Genomic DNA, 6,471 nt, shown 5'->3' on the forward strand with positions numbered 1-6,471 from the left:
GTTCATTGAGTGGTGTTCCTCTCACCGAGGGAACCCTTGAAGATGGTCGATAGGGTCCGTGCTTTCCTTCTTGCAGCAAGGGTTGGATCGAGGTCTGTCTCCCTCCACCCTCAAAGTACATGCTGCGGCTATTTCAGCCAACCAAGGCCACATAGATGGCAAAACAGTAGGAAAGCACAACCTGGTCATCAGGTTCCTTAGGGCAACGCGACGGTTAAATCCTCCTTCACCCCTGCCCGCTCAGGTTCCATATTCACTCCACGAGAGGCATCCTCCTGGGCGTTGGCATGTGGCGCTTCGCTAACAGATATCTGTAGTGCTTTGTCACGCTGGGGCAGCCAGGTCACCGGCTTGGCTCCTCATCAAAACATTGACGTGCAATCGCACCTTCTGCTCATTATATACCCGCGCAGAGCAGCTGATGCAAATGATTGCATACCGATGTGCATTGGCTCGTTTAGTTTCACTCAAATTAGATTAAGTTGCCTCTCCATTCCCTCTTTCAGGGTACGAGGGATACGTACGCAACCGAGATATTACATTCAGACACAGATTGATTATTTATGGGCGTGACAACTACATTCTATAACCAAACTCAAATCTATACATTTTCGAGACTTACAAACACATTCTCGGAAAACTCGCTCTGTATGAACTAACCCGGACTGGACAACTATTATCTTGTACAGTGCAAGTAAGCTGCTCCACGCTGCACAAATGCATGTCTAGCGTGAATTGTGGGTTTTCGTATTTCACTTTTAGTAACTCACAGTGATAGAGATTTGAACTTTGTGTCATCTGAAGGTTTTAGAAACAGTCACTGTTCTACACTGGAGATGTTCCGGTAAGTTTAGTGTTCCTCATGCGACTCAATCCTCCACTCTCCACCCAGATATAAAAGTTGCTGGTGGTTAATGAAGATTTGATGGAACTCACAAACTCTTGGTGACATCTTTGATATTACTTTGGTCACTGTCACTATGGCTGTGTGGCGGGCGACACAAAAGCAGTAAGGGGAGTTCCTTAAGAATTATAATTAATGGTATTGCATCATCGAAATCCGACTACGCCACCCTGGGAATTTCACCCAGAGAATTTAAATTAGCCCCTACAAAAAGGCATACGCAAGTTCGTATCACCCAAAAGAGTCAGAGACATGAGTTATCGTACAAAAAATCAGTTTTATTGACAATTCTTAAAAAATGAGCAGTATAAAAAGGATATAGGACACTTTGTCCAAATTCAATGAACCCCTAGAGGTTTAGCAGCGGGTCTAAACAAGGACAAGAGACACCGAGGCAGGGAGTCGTAGCGTACCACCGACAGGTGCAGAACCACTGCACTGTGCTCACGCACACACACACACACACACACACACACACACACACACACACACACACAGGGGTGTTAATTCCAAGCACTGCACACGGTGAAAAAGATACCGTCACCCAAATAAGAATCCTCTGCCCCCGGTACTCAGGCCCTGCTAACACACACACAAAAGGTACACGTCAGATTCAGAAAATAATAATAAAAAAACACTTTGATGGCTGGAAAGGTTATTAACACCTAAATCAAGAAACCAAAATAATTACAATTTGTGAATTGAATTAAACAGTTAGTTGAAACTAAATCCAAATGTCAACAGTAACAAAATGTATAAAGAAACAATTAAAGAAAATAAACCAAACTTCAGTCAAAATTATTAATAAAAAAAAAAACAATTCAGGCAGGTGGGAGCAAAATACCCCACGCCAAAGAAATGAGCTATTATTTCAAAATAATTGAAAAATAGAAAACTCAACTTTGGAAGCAAAATCAAATGAAGAAAACAATTAGGAAAATAAATTAGATCAAGAGAAGAAACAAGGATTACAGTCCAAAAGCAAAATCAAATACAAATGAGAAAAACAATAAGAAACATCCAAATGAATTAAATTGAGAGAAGAGCAGGAATTAAGGCTCAAATTCTAACACCAATCTCTGCAGCTAATATCAATTCAAAAGAAAATGGAAACTTTGTGAAAGCAAACAGAAACTAAAGAAAATATCAACTTAAGTCCCAGAATACGATGGAGTCAGATGACAGTTGATATAGTCGACACGAGATTAGGACATAATTGAAACAGGACAGCACTGCGACCATAAATGAACACGGAGCCCCCAACTTGAATGTGGTTACAGTCCTTTACGGAGCTATAACAGGGCCCTATAAACAACAAGAGTGTTACTCTGCTAGATAAATTCTCCAACTGAATGCATACGCAAAACTACTACGTACCGATCGTCGGGGAGAAGGAAACGTAGCTTTCTCTGGAGAATAACTCAGGTTCTCACCATGGAGACAGGGTATTCATTAGGACACATCCTTAAATACAAACTAGCACTTTAAAAACACGCATTTCAAAAGAGCACGATTAGCGAGAGATCAGCGAACTCTTCCTACCTCCTCCAGCGTCCACATCCAATACACGCAGTACATGTAAACAATGATGAACAGTAATGAGCTGGTGCTGCGGAGGACAGCAGCACGCTCTCCAAAGAAAACAGTGTTTCTAAAAGGGCACATTAAAAGAACACACTTCTCGTGACTACACTTCAGGAGCTAAAAAAAGAACAGCAGTGCATACTCCTTACCGGTTCCGGTGCTCACATCCGGTTTCCGGAAGGCAGTGACGAGAGCGCGTTACCGACGCAAGTCGAACGTGACGCCTGACGAGTGAGAACTACGTGACTGTTTTAAAGCCCAAGCGCACCTATGATAGGCTAGACTGGTCATCAATAATAATGAAAAATTAAGACGGAAACGCCCTTCCTGCCACAGCTGCATCCAAAATCGCAGACTCATTTGAAAAGGTAGTTATTTTGAATAAGTAATTACTTCACGAACGCTAAAAAAAGTATGTTCTATCCACAAGTTTCCTACGCCCCATGAGGCCTTGCGTCAAAAGTGGGCGCGACTTCCGGTTGGAAGTAAACAAAGCGCGACTTGACATGCTTGATACTCGTTCATTCAACAGTTGACAGTCATTCAAGTCATAGCGATCCAAACTAGCTAACGATGTGGGAACACAACCTCAACGAAATTAAAAAGGGTGAAATAAAAGTACCTTTACCCTCCGCAGTGTATTATAATAACATTATTAATAATCAATACTCATCAAGGCATGGTGACAGACAGTTGTGTGAGCTGACAAACAATTAAAATAAAAAATACACACTTAGTCATTGTGCTTTGGAGTTTATTCAAAATTATAAATGAATGTGCTACTGGAATACATTTAGTTTAGGTGTAACATCAGTAGCGAACAGCCAAACACATGCTGAGAGAGTTTATAGAATATTAAGAATTTAAACAAATGTACACAGGAAGATTCGTCGTCTTTTGGGAGGTGATGGAAACTACAGTCTTTGGCAGGATCAGACACGGGCTCTGGCAGGATCACTGTGATTTCGTTTTCAGCTTATGTTCAAAACAATCACGTTTAAGCCACTGAACTAGTTTAATCCGGTTATACATACAACCGCGAACAGCACATGTTGTCCCTGAGCTCTGTAACGACATCTCTCATAAAGATTTGCGTCTTTAAATAGTAAAATAATTCTCCGAAAAACAGCTAGCCTCTTCGCTAACTAACACACAAAATACCATTGGAATGCTACTTCCGCCGCGTCACCGGAAGTTTCACCCACTTTATTTTTTACAGGAGCGCCCCTCGGAAACTTGTGGATATAGTATGAGTGTGTGTAGTATGAATGTAATCCAGATGTACTCACAATGATGATCATTGATCCTTATCAAGGATCACTTCACTCAACTACCAGAGGCAGTTACAGTACGTCACTTCACTGCCATACACAAATCCTCTGCCATGGATTCATGGGATAAAATGTCCATTAAGTGCACACTTCAGAATCTTGCCGGAAGTGATTGGTCATCCAGGTACTTTTTGCATATTTTATGAGTACTGTGAATTTAGACATACTTCCATTGTCAAATACTATTTTTTTCATGGATGCAGCCTATAATTACTGGTAAGAGAAAACTGGCCTGACTCACGTTGCATGTTCATTTAGACAGTATGTGAGATGCTAATGTAAATTGCTGTTTGAATGGAACATTGTTTGAGACTACTGCAAATGAATGCTGTTGTCAATCCAAAAAACTGACATTGTGAATGTTACCTATGTGTTCCAAAAACACGAATCACCATGCAAATGTTTTTTACACATTAAAATAGACAATATTTTATGAGTTGTACTACATGCATCAAAATTATACTGTACTGTCAGTTTATATACTATAATGGGTTATATGCACGCATAAGTTCCGCATTCGACACAAGGATGCTCGTCCATTTCCGGTTGTGGAGATTTAAGCGGAGGAGAACCGAGGAAAACGGGATTATGGCAGAGTCTTCAAAATTTACTGTCCTCCCGTCTTTGAAACGAAACGTACATACGTTTAGATGTAATTTTATATATAGTTATGTTTATTTAATATAATTTTAAAAAGAAGCATAAACACAACGAGGGGTGTCTGTTTTATCTGTTTTTGTGACTAACGTTTCTTTATTATGGAGTATAAAATTCAATATAAATTCTCGGTATTGCATTGGACTCTATGATCGGCGGAAGTTATCGAGCATCCTTAATCCTTCACCGGAAATACCGCCGTGCATAGAGCCCATAGCCATTGCAAATCTGGCCTATTTAGAGACACCAGCTAAAATTTGGTTATTTTTGCAGTGAAACCTCTTGTAATACACTAGTGGAATGTAGGCCTACTGTTTTTGTTGTTGTTGTTGTTGTTTTGTCTTTTAGAGATGCTTGCATTGTGGAGGCTGTCGATCTGCACCAGTGAGAAAAATCCTGTAAACTTGTGGTTGTGAAATAAGTCCTAAAATTTGCTAGCAAAAATTTGGTGAGAGGTATCAAGAAATGTTAGGCTGACCCAATATTCTCGAGTCCAAATTTATTTGGATCTTATGGGTTCTATTGGCTGTGAATGTTTTTGAAAACAAAAAATCGCTACGAAAGTGACAACGATATAATTTCTCTATTGTTGCTGTTATCATTATAGTTATAGTCTGGACTCTACTAGTCCTTTACATTTAGAATGATTTTTAAAACTATATTTTTATTGTTATCATTATAGTTATCATTCTTGGCATGAAAGGGCCTTAACAGTTGTAAACAGTAATCAAAGGAAAGTAAAGACAGGGAGACTCCAAAGGGTGTCTTACCCCTTGAAGCGTGCTTCCCCTAATTTTGTGTGATATCCCTTAATTAACAGGGAAAATCTGCAGATACTCCACTGGTTTTAATCAGTTCAATACCCAGATCTCATCCCCCTAGAACATCCAACATAGATCTAAAAAGTGATAGTAAGCCACGTTTTTTCCCCCTGCTTTCTTTAATTTCTTTCAGAGTTGAATCAGTTTTCCAATGCCCAAGGAATTTAAGTGTTTTCCTCATTACTAACAGGCTTACACTGGTTTGTATTTGAGTGTATCCTGGGCTTTAACCAGAAAATGATGATTCCCCAGTGGGTTGTTTATCTGAGAATGCACATTCATGGTTATGAAGACAAATTGACCAAAAATGTGACTGGAGTGATTTTTTTTAGTTCCTATGATCATTAACTTAAAGAACTATACTGTGGATGAATGTAATATTTATAGAATTATATTCATATAAGTTATATGAAATTCAAGTATTTTTTGGGATAGGCAGAATAATTATTAGTGAGCATGTATTGCTCAGAATTTAAAAGGTTTAAAATTTATTTTAATTTTAATAAATCTTTAAAAAATTATTTTGTCCTCGATCTCTTTTTTGAACTCTTTTTACTTTTCTTTTTTCCTCTGTCTTTTTGGTGCAATTTCTTCCCTTCAATCAATTACACTAACAAGAAGAAAACGTCTCGGGTTATGACTATAACCCTTGTTCCCTGAGAAGGGAACGAGACACTGCGTCGATAAAATCGACTCTTTGGGGACGCTCCCTAAGCGTGCGCCTCTGAAGTATGAATGAAACTAATCCAATCCTGATTGGTGTTGCGTCGTGACGTAACATGTGACGGCATACCCGGAAGTATAAAAGTGACGCTGTCACAACACACACTAGCCTCGCGATGAAGCAAGACGCTCAAGGGTCTGAAAAGGGGGCGTGGCAACACGACGCAGTGTCTCGTTCCCTTCTCAGGGAACAAGGGTTATAGTCATAACCCGAGACGTTCCCTATCGAGGGAACTCAACACTGCGTCGATAAAATCGACTCTTTGGGGAACGAGTACCCACTAGGCCACGCACCGAACAGACCCGCCCCAGAGTGAAACTGATTAGGCACTCAGCAAGGGCCGAGTACGTGTGCACCGGGCGTACTGGGAAGGCTGAGACTGTAAAACCTGATGAAAGTATGCGGGGTAGCCCAGCCGGCTGCCTCACAAATCTCCTGCAGAGGTACTCC

The 6,471-nt window shown here is 40.2% G+C and overlaps 1 long non-coding RNA gene across 2 annotated transcripts; it reads right to left on the reverse strand.

The window, feature by feature from the left end:
- Positions 1–1,161: 1,161 nt before the first annotated feature.
- On the reverse strand, positions 1,162–2,660 carry LOC120473519 (uncharacterized). 2 transcript variants are annotated; one of them, XR_016169612.1, is made up of 3 exons: positions 2,447–2,660; positions 2,282–2,368; positions 1,162–1,486 (listed from the first exon to the last, which is right to left on the reverse strand). It is a non-coding gene; the product is annotated as an uncharacterized LOC120473519 (long non-coding RNA). The 2 variants fall into 2 exon arrangements; XR_016169611.1 differs by having other exon boundaries at positions 1,162–2,209.
- Between the last annotated feature and the right edge of the window lie 3,811 nt (positions 2,661–6,471).

The sequence above is a fragment of the Pimephales promelas genome, chromosome 8 (genome assembly GCF_988280905.1).
Source record: "Pimephales promelas chromosome 8, fPimPro1.hap1.1, whole genome shotgun sequence".
Lineage (NCBI taxonomy): Eukaryota > Metazoa > Chordata > Actinopteri > Cypriniformes > Leuciscidae > Pimephales > Pimephales promelas.